The sequence below is a fragment of the Camelus bactrianus genome, chromosome 34 (assembly GCF_048773025.1).
Source record: "Camelus bactrianus isolate YW-2024 breed Bactrian camel chromosome 34, ASM4877302v1, whole genome shotgun sequence".
In the NCBI taxonomy this organism is placed as follows: Eukaryota; Metazoa; Chordata; class Mammalia; order Artiodactyla; family Camelidae; genus Camelus; species Camelus bactrianus.
In genome coordinates, this window is record NC_133572.1 from 16,444,803 (window position 1) to 16,461,190 (window position 16,388).

Sequence of the window (16,388 nt, forward strand, 5' to 3'; positions counted from 1 at the left end):
GAGGTTTTGTTGCTCAAGGTTATTAATCCTAAAAATTGAATTATTTGTTCTGCCTTGTACAGATCTGAGAAAAATCTCCTGAGCTCACCTGAGGAGTTATTACCCGACTCTGTACTTCAGAAACCGAAGGAAGCCTTAAGCAACATCTGTAGATCCCAGAGAATTCTCAAGGCTTTGTGTCCAGAATATTGTTGTCATGTGGTCCTGTGCCTCTCCCCTCAGAGGGAGCCCTAGTGATAAAGGAATAGCAGAGACTCATGGGCCATCTGGGTTGTCAGATTCTCATATGGAGACGTGTAGGACCACATGTGTGGAGATGGTGACTGTGTGCAGAACGGGTGGTCAGCTGAGCAAAAGGTGGGGAGAGATGTACAAAGATGGCTATGAGGGGCTTCCATCAAGAGGAGGCGTCCGGGGGGGGCAGGCAGCACCCACACTGAAGAGGAAGGATGGAGGTGGTTAGCGATGTGCTCAGTGATTCTCTTGGAATTGAGAAGTCGATGGTGAGATGAAGGGAGAACCCACTGAACTTAAAAGTGAGAAAGTTTTCTTTAGTTTGAAGTGGTTCACAGTGAAAACTGGAATGGTAAGGAGTCTGATTAATAATGAATGAAATAACAGGTAACTAATGATGCTGGTTTTTAGATTTTGAGGTGTTTCACGGCAAAAGTTACACCTTTATCTACTGCAGCTACGTATAAAGGAATACCGTGGCAGAGCTCTCAGACAACAGAAGTCTTGACTGCAGTTTCTTCTGGGGATAAGGCCTGGTGCCGTTTTGCTGTGTGTGTCAGCCCCAGTTCTGTCTAAGAGCTGCTTGAGCCGTGTGTCTCTGGAAAGAAGTCCTCATTAAAAAACAGTAGACATTTGCCGTTAGTCAGTTTTACATAATCAGGAGGCCCCTTGCAAATTTCCTCAGAATTTATTTTCCAGAAAGATTCATCAGATGCTTCCCAGAAAAGCAGTAGTATTTTTGATAGTGATTCTCTTCTAGACCCTTGCTTCTACTTCACCGCCAGTCCCACAAGCACTCACGTCAAAGAAATGTGATGCCAGGATTAATTAACTACTAAGTAGTGACTGACCCTTGAACTTCACTTTAAATCTAGTGTCTTTAAAGCTTTTGTTATCATATGTGTAGCAATAGTAGGCCTTTAGTAAATACTTTTTGAAACAAGTATCATATATATTCTGCATAATTATTAGACGGTAGAGTATCTGTTAGTTCAGGGTTTGAAGTCTGGTTGCAGACAGCCTGGATTCAGATCTTGGCTTTTCCCTTAGTGTGATGTGCGATCTTGGGTGAGTTTTGTAACTTCTCCGGGCCATGCTTTCCTCTTCTAAAAAAGCAGGGGCGTTAATAGTACCAGCCTCTTAAGATTGTTTTGAGAATTAAATAAACTGATACATTCAGAAGCACTTAGAACAGCGGCTGGCAGATGGCAAGTACTTAATAAATGTTAAGAGCTTAACAAAAGCTGTAAAGCATCTAATATTTTAAAAGTGAGAAAACCGAATCTCCAGTTCTTCCCCGAATAGCATGATAACGGGCAGTGAATACTTGAGTGTGAACTGTAGCCTTTTAGCCTTTTCTCGCCAGCTGTAAACAGCGTCTTGCATTTCTGAAGATGGAGGAATGGAGTTCATCTTCCCATCTGGCCTTGCATCTGTGTATCACTCTTGATGCCTAAAAGTAACTGCGCTTTTATGTTATTTTGTTATTTATTCCTATATTTACTAATCATGTGAGTGAGTTGGATTTTTAAAAATCTGTAGGGCTTTGGTTGGTATCCAGATTTGTTTTTTCTTGGGCGTTCCGTATCCATGATCTTTCATTTCATGTGAGTTTGTCCATCTTCATGTTCTGTACCTCCACCCAAATTTTTAGAATCAAAATAAAGGAAACTGTATCTCCAGAATTTAAAAAAAAAAAAAAGAAGAAGAAAGAAAAGAAAAGCTGAGATTTCCATGTAGTCAGTAGGCTGTCATCCACAGGGTCTGTGTTGGTGTGGGCTCGTCCTCAGGGAGCTTGGCTGTTGTGCCCAGCGAAGAGGGCAGGTTCTTGTGTGGCTTGCCCCCGGCACTGCCCTCCCGGCTTCACTCTTGTTCCCGTTAATCCGAGTCGATTTTGTACACCCAGGGTAAGCTCTCTATTGAGAGCCACCTGGCAGGACAGCTCTGTAGAGCTCATGAAGCACTCTTAAAAAAAAAAGGTTCGTCTAGTTTGATGCTCACAGCAATCTAATGGGAGAAATGGTCTTATCAGTCTTCTACAGGCGAAGAAATGAGCGTCTGTGAGCTTAAGGGAATTCAGAGTTAGATGGTTAAAATAAGCAGTGAACCCAGGTCTCTGACCCTTTAAATCCTGTGTCCTGCCAGTTCTGTTGCTTTCCAATCAGATTCACTCAAGCTCAGTAAAATCATGTAACAGGACGTGGAGTAGTCGCCAAGCCTGTTCACTATAAATTGTAATTGTGGAGTTAGAATTTCAAATAACATCGTAATATTTGACACTGTTTTTAACTGTTGAAAACTTTTTATAATAAAAGGATCTAGTTTGTCTTTAGCTATATTGTTCATTCTCCTGGTTATATATCATAGCATCTTCTAACCAGCTTTAACTTTTTAAGGGTCTTTTTTTTTTTTCATTTTGTGTATATGCTTTGTCATTGAAGTAGATTTCATGCTGATTGAAGTCTGTTTTCTTTCAGTGCAGCTGGTGTCGAGTCGGCCTAGATTAAGACTCTGAAATTCTTAGAAGAGTGTAATTACCAGTTCTTATCCCATACTTGGTAGGTGGGTGAGTGGTCCCAGGAAGGGTAAAATGGTTCTATTTTTGTAACCATTATTTTTCTAAACCTCATTCTGAGTAAATGGCACATTTCTGTGTTGCGTTGACAAGCCTCAGACCTGTAGCGCTGGTCTGGGGGATGCGAGAGTGTGGTCCTTTGTTGCCTCGTGGACTTGTGTCCGGGTGCCCTGCCCCGCCCCGCTGGCTGGTGCCCATGTCCAGTGACTGGCTGAGTGAGGGCTCACTCACTGTGACAGCGGGTTTTGGTAGGGACCTGCCTACTTCAAGATCACATTCAGTGATCAGTCACTGATGAGCTCTGAAAGACTCAAACTCCTATAGTAATACCAGTAATAGCTATTTTTAAAGTAATTACTGCATGCTGGGTTGTATTTAGTCTTCATATTCATTGTAACTTAGCTCTGACAAATTTAAGGATTATTACTCCCATTTTAGAGCCAAGAAAACTAGTAATTTGTCTAAGATCATACACCTAATAAGTGGGGTGGTGGGGTATGGATTTGAATCCAGAGCTGTCCGACCACTAAAATGTGTTCTTAACCAACAGCTTCCGTAGGAGAGATGGTGAAATAGGTCATGTGTGTATGCTCCCTGGGTCCACGGCAGGCATAATTAATTGATCGTGGTCTGTGTTCGTGCTGAGCCTGATAATCCTTTTCAGCGTTGCATCCTTGGCATCTGTAGTCAAACAGACTTAGAAGCAAGATAAAACATGTGTGCCATCCTTAACTCTAAATGTGCCGGTATTAACTTTCTCCTAAGTTCCAGTGATGTGTTGAAATTGGGGCAATTTGCTTTGGGGGAAATAATTGCTTTATTTTATAGGAAGAGTAAACATGCAGTATTTTTCTGTAGGAGTCTTGATTGGTGTGGTCAATTCAATTTAATACAGGTTAAATTCATTTTAAATAACATAAAATCATCTCTATGTCAAAAAAAAATGTTAAGACAAGTTAATTACTGACTTATGTTTATTTATTTGAAAATTTTCTCCAGTGGATATTTGAAATTAAAAAAAAACAGATTTTGACAGTGCTCAACATAGTTATAATGAAATTAGATTTTTTTTTTTTTTTACAATCATCAGAAACTGGCTGTGGAGTCCTCATTAAATTTTAATCATAGATTAAAATCCTAATCCTTTAAGAATTGAATTTAAAACTTTGTGTTATGGTTAAGATTGTGGAAATTACTAGGATTATAGCTTTAGTTAGTCCTTTTTCCTTTCAGACCTCACTTCTGTTTCAACTGAAGATTTTGTTTGTTTGTGTTTGTCTGTTTGTTTTCAATTCCACATGTAGTCGAACTGATGTTCCAGTGTCTCTCATGGCCCCTTGACGTAAAGGGGCTCTTCCCACTGCAGGGTTATCGAAGATCATCCCAGCATTGGATTCAGGGTTGGAATTTTTCAGCCGAAGACCAGTCACACCTACAATAATAAATTGTCATTCCTGTCTGCTGCTTAGTGTTCGCATTCCCAGAAAATGCACTCTTCACTTTTCTCCTCTGAAATCTGAGACATAAAACTGAGAAATAGAAAATAATTTATATCAAAATATATTTTCATAGGTAGGCCATTTGGCCAGCAAAGAGGTCGAGGTGAAATTTAATCTAAACTAATGTGTAAGGTCATGGAAAGTTGCTTATCTTCTGTGTGTATCTTTAGAGTTAAGTAACATTATACTTTACGTGACTTATCTCAGTTTGCAAAGAAATGAAGAATTTCCATATTTCTTTTCATAGTGATGTTGTTCTGAGAAGAGAATATATAATACCTAAAGTTAAATGGTCTATTATTATGTTAATAAGAAATGCTGATTTGAATGTGCTTTTTGGAAAAAATGAATGAAATTAAGAGAAATCATTCATTAGTATTGTTTTTGCAGTCACTTTGCACATTCCCAGCAATACTGTTTCTGTGTTTTCTTTATTGATAAGGTCCCAGCTATTCCTACTTTAAAAACAGAAGATAATACTTCTCTGAAACACTGTGACCACAGACCCCACTAACTCTAGCTAATGGTTACTTTAAAGTGCTGATGGCCAGTTGGAGTTTATAATTTGTTACCAAATTACTGTTATCTTTATTTTCATCCTGTAGTTTGCCTGTCAAGCAGTCATGCTCTCCAAAATTGCAGTCAGACCCTTCCACTGAAGAGTTGGTTTAACTAGAGACAGGAGAACCTATTTACCCTTAAAACACATGGGAAATTCATTCATTTTCATTTCTTTTAAAATTAAAAGCCTCGAAGTTAGTAAGGACTGTTTTGGGGATTGGTTTGTTTGATTGATCAGTACCTTTGTTTTGCTTTGGTTTTGGATATTATGATGCTCCCTGGTTCTCATGTCTGACCAGTGCTTTTTCTTTGCTTCATTGGTAGTGTTCCTTTAGATAAAGAGTTAGCTTCTCACCAATTTTAATATCTCCCAATAATCTTGGGCCATAGTTCTCATGTCCAGGATTTTTTGTGTAATGCTGCCTTAATTAATCTACATATTCTTGCACTCTACTAAAGAGTCACAATTTGGTATCTGAGGGATGGCACAGGGTGAGGGGCAGTGTGACAAAGGAGGGCTTTTTAAATGTGTTCATATTTTATTGAGGTATATGTGACATGTTATGTTAGTTTTGGGCATACAACATAATAATTTGATATTTGTATGTATTGTGAAACAATCACTGCAGTGTCTCATTAACACCACTCCTGTACAAAACTTGTTTTTTTTTTTCTTGACATGAGGACTTTTAAGATCTCTCTTAGCAACTTCCAAATATGCAATACAGTATTATTAACCATAGTCACCATGCTCTACAGTATATCTTCATACTTATTTATTTTATAGATGGAAGTTTTTACAAATTTTTGATCCCTTTAACCCACTTTGCCCACCCCCTCACCTCCTGCTTCTGGCCACCACCAATCTGTTCTTGTGTCTGTGAGCTGGGTTTTTTGTTGTTGTTTTTGTTTTAGATTTCACACATAAGTGAGATCGTATAATATTTGTCTCTTTTTCACTTATTTCACTTAATGTAATGCCCTCAAGGTCCATCTTTGTTGTTAACAATGGTACGATTTCCTCCCTTTTTATGGCTGAATAATATTCCTCTGTGTGTGTGTGTATGCACATACCACATTTTCTTTGTCCATTCATCCAACAGTGGACATTTAGGTTGTTTCCATTTCTTGGCTATCATAAATAATGCTGCAGTGAATATAAGGGTGCATGTATCTTTTTGAGTTAGTGTTTTTTTTCCTTCAGATGAATACCCAAAAGTGGAATTGCTGGATTGTATGGCAGTATTATTTTTAATACTTGAGGAACCTGTTTTCCATAGTGGCTGCACCAATTTACTTTCCCACCTACAGTGCACCAGGGCTGCCTTTCCTCCACGTACTTACCGACACTTGTTATTTGTTGTCTTTTTATAATAGTCATTCTAACAGGTGTGAGGTGATCTCTCATTCTGGTTCCCATGTATATTTCCCTGATGATTCGTGCAGTGACTGCACCAAACTGCATTCCCACTAATTGTGTTTTGAAAGGATCTGAACCCTTGGGTCATCATCGGGGTCTGTGCTGAATTTATCTCTTGGCTGCTGTAATCCACATACATGAAATTACTCTAACCCTTGAATTTTACTTCTACCTGTGGTACAGTAGCGTGGTAGTAAATGGAGAGAAGTGGGCCCTTGCTTGCCTAACGGGATTGAAACAAAAGAGACTGAAATGTTTCGTCATCAGCTCCTTCGTCGTCAGCTCCTTCTTGTATTATTTATACGTGAGGTGGGGTGAGTGGGGAAAGTATTTACTGACCACATGTTTTGTGCAAGACACTGTGATGAAGTCAGGGTCTCTTTCTCTCCATTTTGATTGTAAATACGCCCATAAGTTGAACCCTGAGGAGTCCTGGCTAATTTGCTGTTTCCTGAAAGCCAGATTTGGTACATAAAACTTAAGTTTGACATACAAAACTAGATTAAAGAGCAGTATAAATCTTTACTGGAGCCCTTAGCTGAAAAATGTCCAGGAATGGTTATATTTATGGCACACAGTAAAAATCCTTGAAATCTCTTTCATCCAGTTCTCTCCGTTGTCTCCCGCTAGCATGGTAGCTGTTCCACAAACCTTCCTCCTCCAAGAGGACCGCATCCCCTCCGCCCAGCCCTCACATGTTACATAGGCCATTTTAGCCTCTCAGGCTGTTTTCACCTCCCCTGTTCTCCATTACCTGTATGTTTGCATTAACTGCAAGGTGAGGAGGTTTCCATCCTCGCGTATGGTTTGGGTGGGGAAAGAAGGACGCTGCTAGCATGGTTTTAAAAATTGTATCTTTATGACACAAGTGGCAAGTGCTTCACAAACCCTGCTTTTCATCTCTCTGGGGAAGGGTGACCTCTGGTGGCTAAAATGATAAGCCCCAAATTCAAGAGACATAAAGCGTGAATTAGCTCATTTCTGCTCAAATTGTGTGCATATGTTCATGTCCTGCCACCTCTTGTGATGTCCCATGGCCTCATTCCAAGTAAGTCAGTGTCTTGCCACCGTGCTTAGATGCAGCATGCTTTGTTACTTACCAGCGATGCTCTGTGTTCATGCCTGGCCTTAAGTCAAGATCCAAAATATTTCCCCTTAATGAAACTGTCTCCTTGGTACTCTTTTATATAATTAAAACTTAGAACTTTTTATTAGCTGAAATTCTTATTATTAGTGATCATTATAATTAGAAAAAGTTTCACCTAATGGTTACGGAAACTGTCGATCTGGAATTATGCTGTCTGATTTATACCCCTGACTTCTATTTATCTTTGATCAACCCTCTAACCAATAGTTAATTGGGTTGCTTCCTCAGAGATACTTGTCCTTAACTTGTTTAGTTCATCAGTAAATAGCAACTAAATTGTCAGTTTTGTTTGTCAGTCTTCACTGTTTTGATTATTTTGCCTCACTTTGTTTAAAAAAAAAAACAGGATATAGGGCAACAAAGGCATATTTTAAAAGGTCAAAATAAATTTTAAAAGAAGATATCTTCAAAAAAAATTTTTTTTCTGTATTTCTTTAACTTTGTATCTGTATGAGATGCTAGATGCTCACTAAACTTATTGTGGTCATCATTTCATGATGTATTAAGTCAGATCATCATGCAGTGCACCTTAAACTTACACAGAGCCGAACGCCAATTATATCTCAATAAAACTGGAAGAAAAACAAATTGCAAAAAAAAAAATAAATAAAGGTAACTTTCTCTTGGTACAGATTTTACTAGAGTATATCTGAATTTTCTCGGTTGATTTTTAACTCATTTGTTTTTCAATAAGTAATCGTTACAGTGATTAGTTACAATTAATGATAAAATAATTCTTGGTAATTCTTCCCCAGGATCAAAAGAATGCTTTATTCAGGAGAAAAGAAAAAAAGCTGTTTTGGTCAGGAGCCATGGCTTTCAAACCTTTTGTGTGACAGTTTGAATCTACATTGTTTTCCATGCCTTGTAATCCTGAGTAGTGGGACGGTAAGAAGCAGAAGGGAATCCATTCCACACAATTGTACTTGTTTTCAAAGAACTTCTTGTGAGGCTCTGTAGGATGACATTTTTAAACCACTTGTCTAGGTGAGATGGATTCTATTCTTCTGTAATCCAGTATTGAGTTTTTGTCTGTCATACACACAATTATCAGCCTGTGATGCTCTGCACAACTGTTACTCATGCCGTTGGCATTTTTACTCAGGTGCTGGGTATGAAACAAAATTTCCCGTATTACTGGAAACGTGGTAGAAAAGTGTATTCTAGTGGAAAATATTTAACTTCTTTTGTAAACCAAATAGGTATCTTTGAATCTCTCTTTTTTTAAATTAGATTTTAATAGAAAAGCAACTCCAGATTAACATCTAGAACAAAGTTAGGAATCAAAAAGCATTTCTTTATACGTACTGTACAGACAGGTGGTCATTTCTCCTGCAGTGTCATCACAGAGCTGGCAGACTGAAGCATTGTAAATACCTGACTGCTGACCAGCCTGGCTACCGCTGCTTTTGCCATGAAGTGAAGGTTCTTTACAGTGATATAGCACTTGGCACAACAATGCAGTAAACTTCCTTTCACAACCAGTAGCTTGACTTGCAGACTTTGCTCTTCCATTTTTTGAGATATTTGGGGGTTTATGATACCCTGCCTCTGAGCACAGAAATGAAACGAAACCTTGTACAGTGCTGGGTTCTTTCACATATTGTTTATATTTTGCCAGCGTTACAACTTCTATACTTCAGGTGTAGATTTGGGGAGTTGTACGGTGCTAGATTTCTGGGTAACTGATTTTGCCAACTGCCAGACCTTTAAAATGCCAGCACTCCAGGATGTTCTCTTTGGTTAGTTTTTTTCTTTTTTCTTTTCAACTGTATCATTTACTTGGGTTCTCAGAGAGTATTTTGGCTCTTTGTTACCCTTGGGACCCATCCTTCCTCGTTAAGACACTGGAAGTAGTATACTCTTGAGCTGGATTACCCACCCTTCGTTATACCTCTGTCATTGTCTTAATAGAGGCACAAACCCAATTGGAACCAGGCTGAGGGAAGGGGATTTGGTGGCAGTGTGCCAGGTCGATTGCAGAGAGGCATAGCAGTTATAAAATTATGAATGTCTGAGATAATAAAGGTTTTGCACTATTGGCAGTGAAAATGGCAAACAGTTGGCTGAGACAATTTAAAATGAAAGAATGGAAAAGAAGTGTCTGCTTCTTAAGATACGTCAAGTGGAGTGTGAGTGATCACAGACTTGGGGGAGGAGAGCTTGAGAAAAGAGGGTTTGGTAGAGATTTCAGCAGCAGCTAAACTTGTACAATTAGTTATTCCATCATTAACGAAACTATTTCTTACTCAAAAAAATTCAAGAAATCTGAAAAAAATGCTTTAATGGTTTGAACTGAGCTATATATTTTACTTATAAGTAGGTTCCAGATAAATTTACCGAAGTGTCTTGTTTCTCATCATCCTGTGCTATTTTAATAAAATGTATGTTTCTGTGTGTTCAGTTTAAAATTACGTGCATGATACAGCAGCCTACAGCACATGAAGGTAACCTCCCGTGTCCCAGGAGAGCTGGAGACTAAAATGTGGTCTTTGGGAAGCTTGGAAATTTTATGTCTGGAAGTCTTCTGGATTAGGAATTTTTCCATTGAGTTTGCTTCACTGAAAGCATCCTTCCTCTAAGACAGTCTGTAGCACTTTTTTTTAGGTCACCTCATCCATTTTTGTGATGATTTACTCATGTATTTTCACATGTAAAACTTTTAAGTGTCTCTTGGAAAATTTGTGGGAAGATTATGTTTGTTGTTAAGCAATTTTTCTTAAAGGAAGTGGGAGAAATTTGAGTCATTAACATGAAACAGTTCTGCTGAGTCTGTATGCTTTTAGATTCACAGCAGGTTGTTCTGAATCCTCTAGGTAAGGAACTTTGGAATGTTTATTCAAAACAAACCTCTGTGTTTGTATAGGGAAGTATATCCCAAAGTCAAGTTCCAGGATTCATGGGAAATTTTCATGGCTTGGTCAAAGGTTCACTGGGGACAGATGAATTTTTAGAAATGAGAATAATAACAACAACAAAAAGAAGATTTTGAAATTGCTACACTGGTGTGAAGCAAAGAATTCTGAAGAAAATATTTCCTGGCAGTCTTTATATTATATTTACCTGTGTTTATAGCCTAAGAGATTTTTTTAACCCATAAAACCTCCAAATCTATTAAAAGTAAAAGGAACTTGATAGATTTTCTTAGCACGTGTAATGCCAATTTCCATACCCCTCTGTGATTATTTAAAACGGGCTTAGTAATGGGAATATCAGCTGAGAAATTCTGTTGATGTCTGAAATGCCTGGGGTGCCAACATAATTAAATGGCACACGTACACGCTTTGGCCCTGTCCCAAAACCAGTGATTACGTGTCTAACATTAATCCCATGTGTCTACAAAAGCTGTTAGAGTAAACATCTGGAATCTTTTACTACCAAAACTAAAATATTACATAATCAGTTAAAAGAGCTTCTTATCCACAGATGTACTGCAGAGAGCAATTTGTGTGTGATCTTATTTTAAAGCAGACATGTTGGGGACTAAATATATCAGATACTTAAGCCATCCTTGAAACGTGACTTTTCCTCTAAGGTAAAAATAAGGGCAGGTTAAATGTTGCTGAAGAGTTCAGTTCAACTCCAGATACCCCATAATGAGCCGGATCAAATTCTTACCAAAACTGTGGCTCGGCTCTCAGGCTGAAAACGTTGCAGCTCCTTTGATCCAAAGAATTTGATACCTGCTCACATAAATATTGAAGACTTGTGATCTTTCAGGTTGCAGCAGAAAAACTACAAATGTTTATAGCATTTTTTGGCTTTATAACACCCAATGACAAGAATAGTGAGCTTTTCCATATCCTTTTATATTTTTCCACTATATTCATTCTTTAATTAAGATGTACTTTTAGTAAGTTAGTATCACACTCTTTCATCATAAAGCACATTATAACTTTCCAGAATATAAATGGTTTCTCAAGAAAAGTGACATTAACTATCCAGATTTTTATGTTAGGGAAAATTAATAAATGAAGGGCTGTTGGTTTTTTTATGATAGACATAAGATGAAAGTGAATATTACTCGTCCTAATAGGAAGAAGTGAACTTAAAGGGCCATGAGTTTGTTTGTTTGTTTGTTTTTAAAGCGTATTTCTTTGTGGAGGTGAAAACTGTTTCTTTGCATTCAGTATGCAAACCTGCCTGGTCCCTGGGGCTTGCCACCCTCCAGGTAAAGATTAACAGCAAGGACTCGAGTCAGACTCACTTCAGATCCCAGCTCCGTATTGTACTGGCTGTACTGAACCAAGTTAAAATTAACTTTTCAAAGCTTCCACATCCTCATTTGTAAAACGGGGATGACAACATTCCCTCAGTGGTTCATTTTGAGTTAGCATGTGTGCCTGGCACAGAGGAAGCTCTTGGCATCTGCTGGTGGCTCCTGGCTACCACCACCCACTCGAGCAGGGATCAGCAGGCTCCCTGGGGCTCACCTGGTGAGGTGGGTAGGAAGGAGAGGAAGATGTTCTAAGCAGAGAAAACAGTACATGGTGGGGCGGGGAGATACGGCAACTTTACAAAGAAGTGTCATTGAGGAAGGGGCTGGAGTGAGGTGTGGGCAGTGGCAGGAATGTGGACTTTATCCTAATTTTAGTGAGGGAGAGGTCGTGGATTTGAGCAAGAGAGGCCCAGATGTGTATTAAGAGTAAAGGAATGAAGGGATCAATGAGGAAATGCACTAGGATGCGTTTGGATGCATTTTGCCTGAGAACAAGCTAAAATGAAGAGGTTGCCATGATATCTGCTATTGAGACTGAGTGTGAGCCCTGTGGGTTAGAAGAATGAGGTGTGGATGGCTTTATGTTTTCCTCTTCTCAGTATTTGCTATTTTCTGGTTCCTCACCTCCCCTATGAACTTTTTTCCTTTTTTTTTAAGGAATGTTAAGTGTGTGAATGAGCTCCTCTTCTAGCTCAGGTGATACTATTCTTAGCCAGCTGTGGAGATGGGGACGGACTATCATTAGGCCACACAACTTAAGTAAGCAGGAGTGAAACCGGCCCGACGGTCACGCCCACACAGGAGGGGCCGGGGCCTTGTACAGCCTAGAGAAGAAGTTCACTAACCTTACTTCTAGGAGTTAATAATTTTTATCAGTGATACTGGACAGTTGGCAAAATGCCCGTTAAAGTTTACAGGGAAACACTGATCTTCCTGTCTCCAAAATAGGATATAGTTCATAGCAACCAGTGCACATAGAGATTAAAAACAAACTTTTGCCAACAAATAGAAAGTACCTATAAAAGTAAAAGCAGGCTACAACAAACTCTTCATTTTATTGGTGAATCTGCTATATGGCATTTTTTAGTTAGATGGATTTTAAAGCAATTCTTAATTCAACATCACAAATTTTAGTGGGGTGCATTGTGTAGAAAAGACAAATAATTTTGCTGTATTTGGATCGTATCTCACCTTTATTTGCTTCCCCTTCCCTTTCCCCTCGGTGTTTTAATCAGGAGGTTTTGCAGAGTTCCTTTATTTTGAAATATGGGCAGTAAATGCTGAAGGACCTGGCCTGTCAGAAAAGAGCAGTGAATACTCTTCTAAGACTATTTGTTTGATCATTTCCACTTAAAAGTTTTCGTTTTTGAAGTAGTGAGAATGAGAGACACCCGAGGCAGGGCACAGGGCTGTGTCCTCCTGCCCGTGGTCACATCTCCTCTCACCCCCCTGCCCCAGCCGTCGGCCACTGTGCACGGAAGCTGGGACCTGTCCCTGTCCTGTGGGGGCTGGGAAACAACGGGGGGGATCCCTGACCTAGGTGATCTCTGGATCCTTTCCAGTGCTAGAGGTCCATACCCTTTCAGATGCATGTAACTGCTGCTAAACAGTTCCTGTGGTCCAGCAGATGGGAGACCATCCTGGAACAAAAAGGGGAGAAGCACCTGACCCCGGGGGTGCCGCGTCTGTGCTTCAGTGAGTTCTGAAGTGCCACAAAGCACAGCCTCCTCGTAAGGAGATGCGGGGCTCAGCGCGGCCCAGCGCCGTTTTCCTCAGAGTTTGTAAATTACCTCCTTTGAATAGGCAGCAAGCAGGAATAGAAAGGAAGCAACAGCGAGAAACCATTTTGACCTCTCAGATTAATTTAATGTGGACGAGAGCGGAACGCGCAGGAAGCTGGTGCTGATTTGTAATCTACATTTAGCTTGGGTGATGTTGGGTATTTTGTTTAAAAGGTTTCCGTGGTTTCCATGGTGTTTCTTTCTTCTTGCTTCTGTGCCCATATTTTGACAAGAGTTAGAAACAACTGGCGTAATGAGTTTTTAGATCAGTAGTGCCAGAAACAGCCAAAATATTCTTTGTGGAGCATATACCTCTATGTGCATGTCAGGGGGGAAGCTGTGACTCAGTTTATAGACTCATCTCAAACCTTTTGACCACGACTTCTGTTTTCTGAAGTGGAAAATTGTAACTGAGGAATAAATAGAAAATTATTTAGCAAAAATTTAAGTTCAGCTGTTATTGGAAACTTGATACTTATTTTAATATTTATTATTTTATGGAAAGTTTATATATATGCTATTTTGAATAACTTTTTTTAGTGTAAGGAATTCTTTTTTCCTTTTTCAGTTTTATTAGGTAGAATTATTACAGTTCGACTGCACATACACATTATATCATTTGTAAATACATATATACAGAATACTGCACATTTTTTAGTTTACATATATGTACTAATTACTAATTAATTATGCTCTTGTTTTAAAAGAGCTAACATGACTGTGAATCTGGTATGTAGTATAGCCCAGAAGATTGGTAACTTGAATTTTTATTGACTAGAAGTAAAAAAAAAAAAAATGCATTGAAGACTGCAAAGACAAACAAGCTAAAATACATGGTTTGGACAGTTTCCCGAAAGTATTTTACATTCTCATTCAATTTGAGGACCCCAGATCCTGCATAATTACTTATGTGTTTTTGTACTTTGTGTTTAGAACCCCAGCTTCTGAGGCATGTTGGAAAGCCCAAAACTACAGAACTAGGTATTTGGCTTTTAAGTGTATCTTCAACCAACACTTTCGTCATTGTTACCCAGGGCACATTAGGAAAAAACAAATTACTTGTATAACCTACACTTTAATTCCCAAGATTAATTTGGGAAAATAATTCAAAATACTTTGTTCTTTAAAAGGTTCTTGTTTTAAAAAAAAAAAAAAAAACCATTTATAAGGGAACATGTTTAATTTGCTTCATTTCCAACCAGATATAATTAGTGCTCAGTGAAGCCTCAGCTCCCGGTGCAGAAAACTAGGACATTGCTTTGTCTCTTGTTGGTTTTATTTAATTTGACTTTAGCGTCTTCACAATGAATTTATTGGCCTGATAAATTACTGCTTTGTTTTCAAAGACAAATCCTTCCTATCACTCAAGTCTCTGTCAGTCTTTCTAACTTGGAGGTTTGTGGAATGTTCACAGATGCATATTCTTTCTTCACAATTGGAGGACCTTTTTTTTTTTTCCCCTAGAGAGTGTTTATATGCTAAAAGTTTGCTTTTGAGTTGTCTTTTCTTTTAAAAGCTACTTTAACGGCACTCATAAGGTGAGGCAAGAATCACAGGACTGGAAGGGACATCACGGGCCTTCCTCGTGACTGAGCTGGGAACACCATCCAAGGCTGGGGATTCCTGTGAGGCTCCTCCTCTCGTGAAATTGAGTGAAACTGAATGAACTGCTCAGGGTCAGGCTCGAAAGGTGAAGAAGGGGACTTACACAGCATTTCCAGAAGGATTAGCTTTGCTAAGTAGAGAGGACAATCTCCATGCCTTGGTTCTGCTCAGGCAGGTGTGAAGCGGCCTCTTTGTTCGTCTGCTGCTCACAGCGCCCTTGGGATTAGTCTGGGGAGATGACGGGGGTCTGAGTGGCTAGAGTTTTATGGCAGGCTCCTGTTGGGGCTGGGTGTTAGAGGACTGAAGATTAGAGACCTGAGTTCTTTACTTATTTCTTTTAACTCTTGTACAGATCAGTTAACCAGCTGTTTTAGAGTTTTGTTTTTTGTTTTTGGTGGTAGGAGGGAATGTTACAAAATCATAGTGGTAACTGCTTTGCCTAACTTTATAAATTATCTAACACTTATCAACACTGTTTGAATTTTCCAAGGTAAAAAACAGAAGTGATGTCTCAGAATTGTAATTATTCTCACACTGTAACTTAAAGCCTGTAGTGTAAAACCTCATGGCCTGTAACAGCACTGGTCACTGATGATTTTAATGTCGTTTCCCACTGATTTTTCCAATGATGATTTTCACGTCAGTGCTCTTAGCCTGTTACCTTTGAAGGTATCTCTCTGTGGCATGAGAGTTAAAAAAATGACTTTGGCTTTTACTTGTTATTTAGTTCTTAAACGGATTTGTTTAGATAAAACGTTATAACTGTTGGCTTAATTTAGATAAATCAACTGATTTGCCTAGATTTAATAAGTAACTATAGAAAGAAAAAGAATATTTGCTATTTTTTTTCCTATATAGTCATGTATTGTTGAATGTCTGACCCTGGTGATTAACACAGAGCCTGTGAATCACACTGTGTATTTAAAGCTAAATTATAATTTTATTTTCTTGACTTTGATCATTCTGTCCACAAATTTGAGTATTGAATTCATTTAAACAATGGCCTTTTTAGTTGTTGTTGAATAATAACTTTAAACATATTAGTATTCTTGATTTTAAAAAAGAAAATCAGGACATTGATTATCTCCTTCACATAAGGTTTTTGGTTCAATAGCTAAGTGCAAATGATTGGTTCCTTGGATTTGAATTAAAAAATAATTGGCAACTTCATACTCGTAGTCATTCTGCCACTACCAGGTAAATTTTGAGCAGTGGAAAAACTTCTAAAAAGAGTCCAAGTTTAACTTCTGCTAGTGTTTCAGTTGACTGGCTATAGATTCCTCTTGACCGTGAAACCTTCACCCCGGGTGACAGTGCTGAAAGCTCCGTGATGCTTCTCTCCTCGCC

General features: G+C 38.8%; 1 protein-coding gene across 3 annotated transcripts in view; it reads left to right on the plus strand.

Annotated features, from left to right (window-relative positions):
• Positions 1–16,388, plus strand: part of RASSF8 (Ras association domain family member 8) — a 95,804-nt gene that overhangs the window by 47,107 nt on the left and 32,309 nt on the right. Inside the window, exon 1 of one of the 3 annotated variants that reach the window (XM_045510344.2) lies at positions 11,763–11,877. The exons of the other annotated variants lie outside the window; for them this stretch is intronic. The gene's annotated coding sequence lies outside the window, so the exon portion shown is untranslated. Of the gene's footprint in view, positions 1–11,762; positions 11,878–16,388 lie in introns of those variants that run through there. 3 annotated transcript variants of the gene reach the window in all.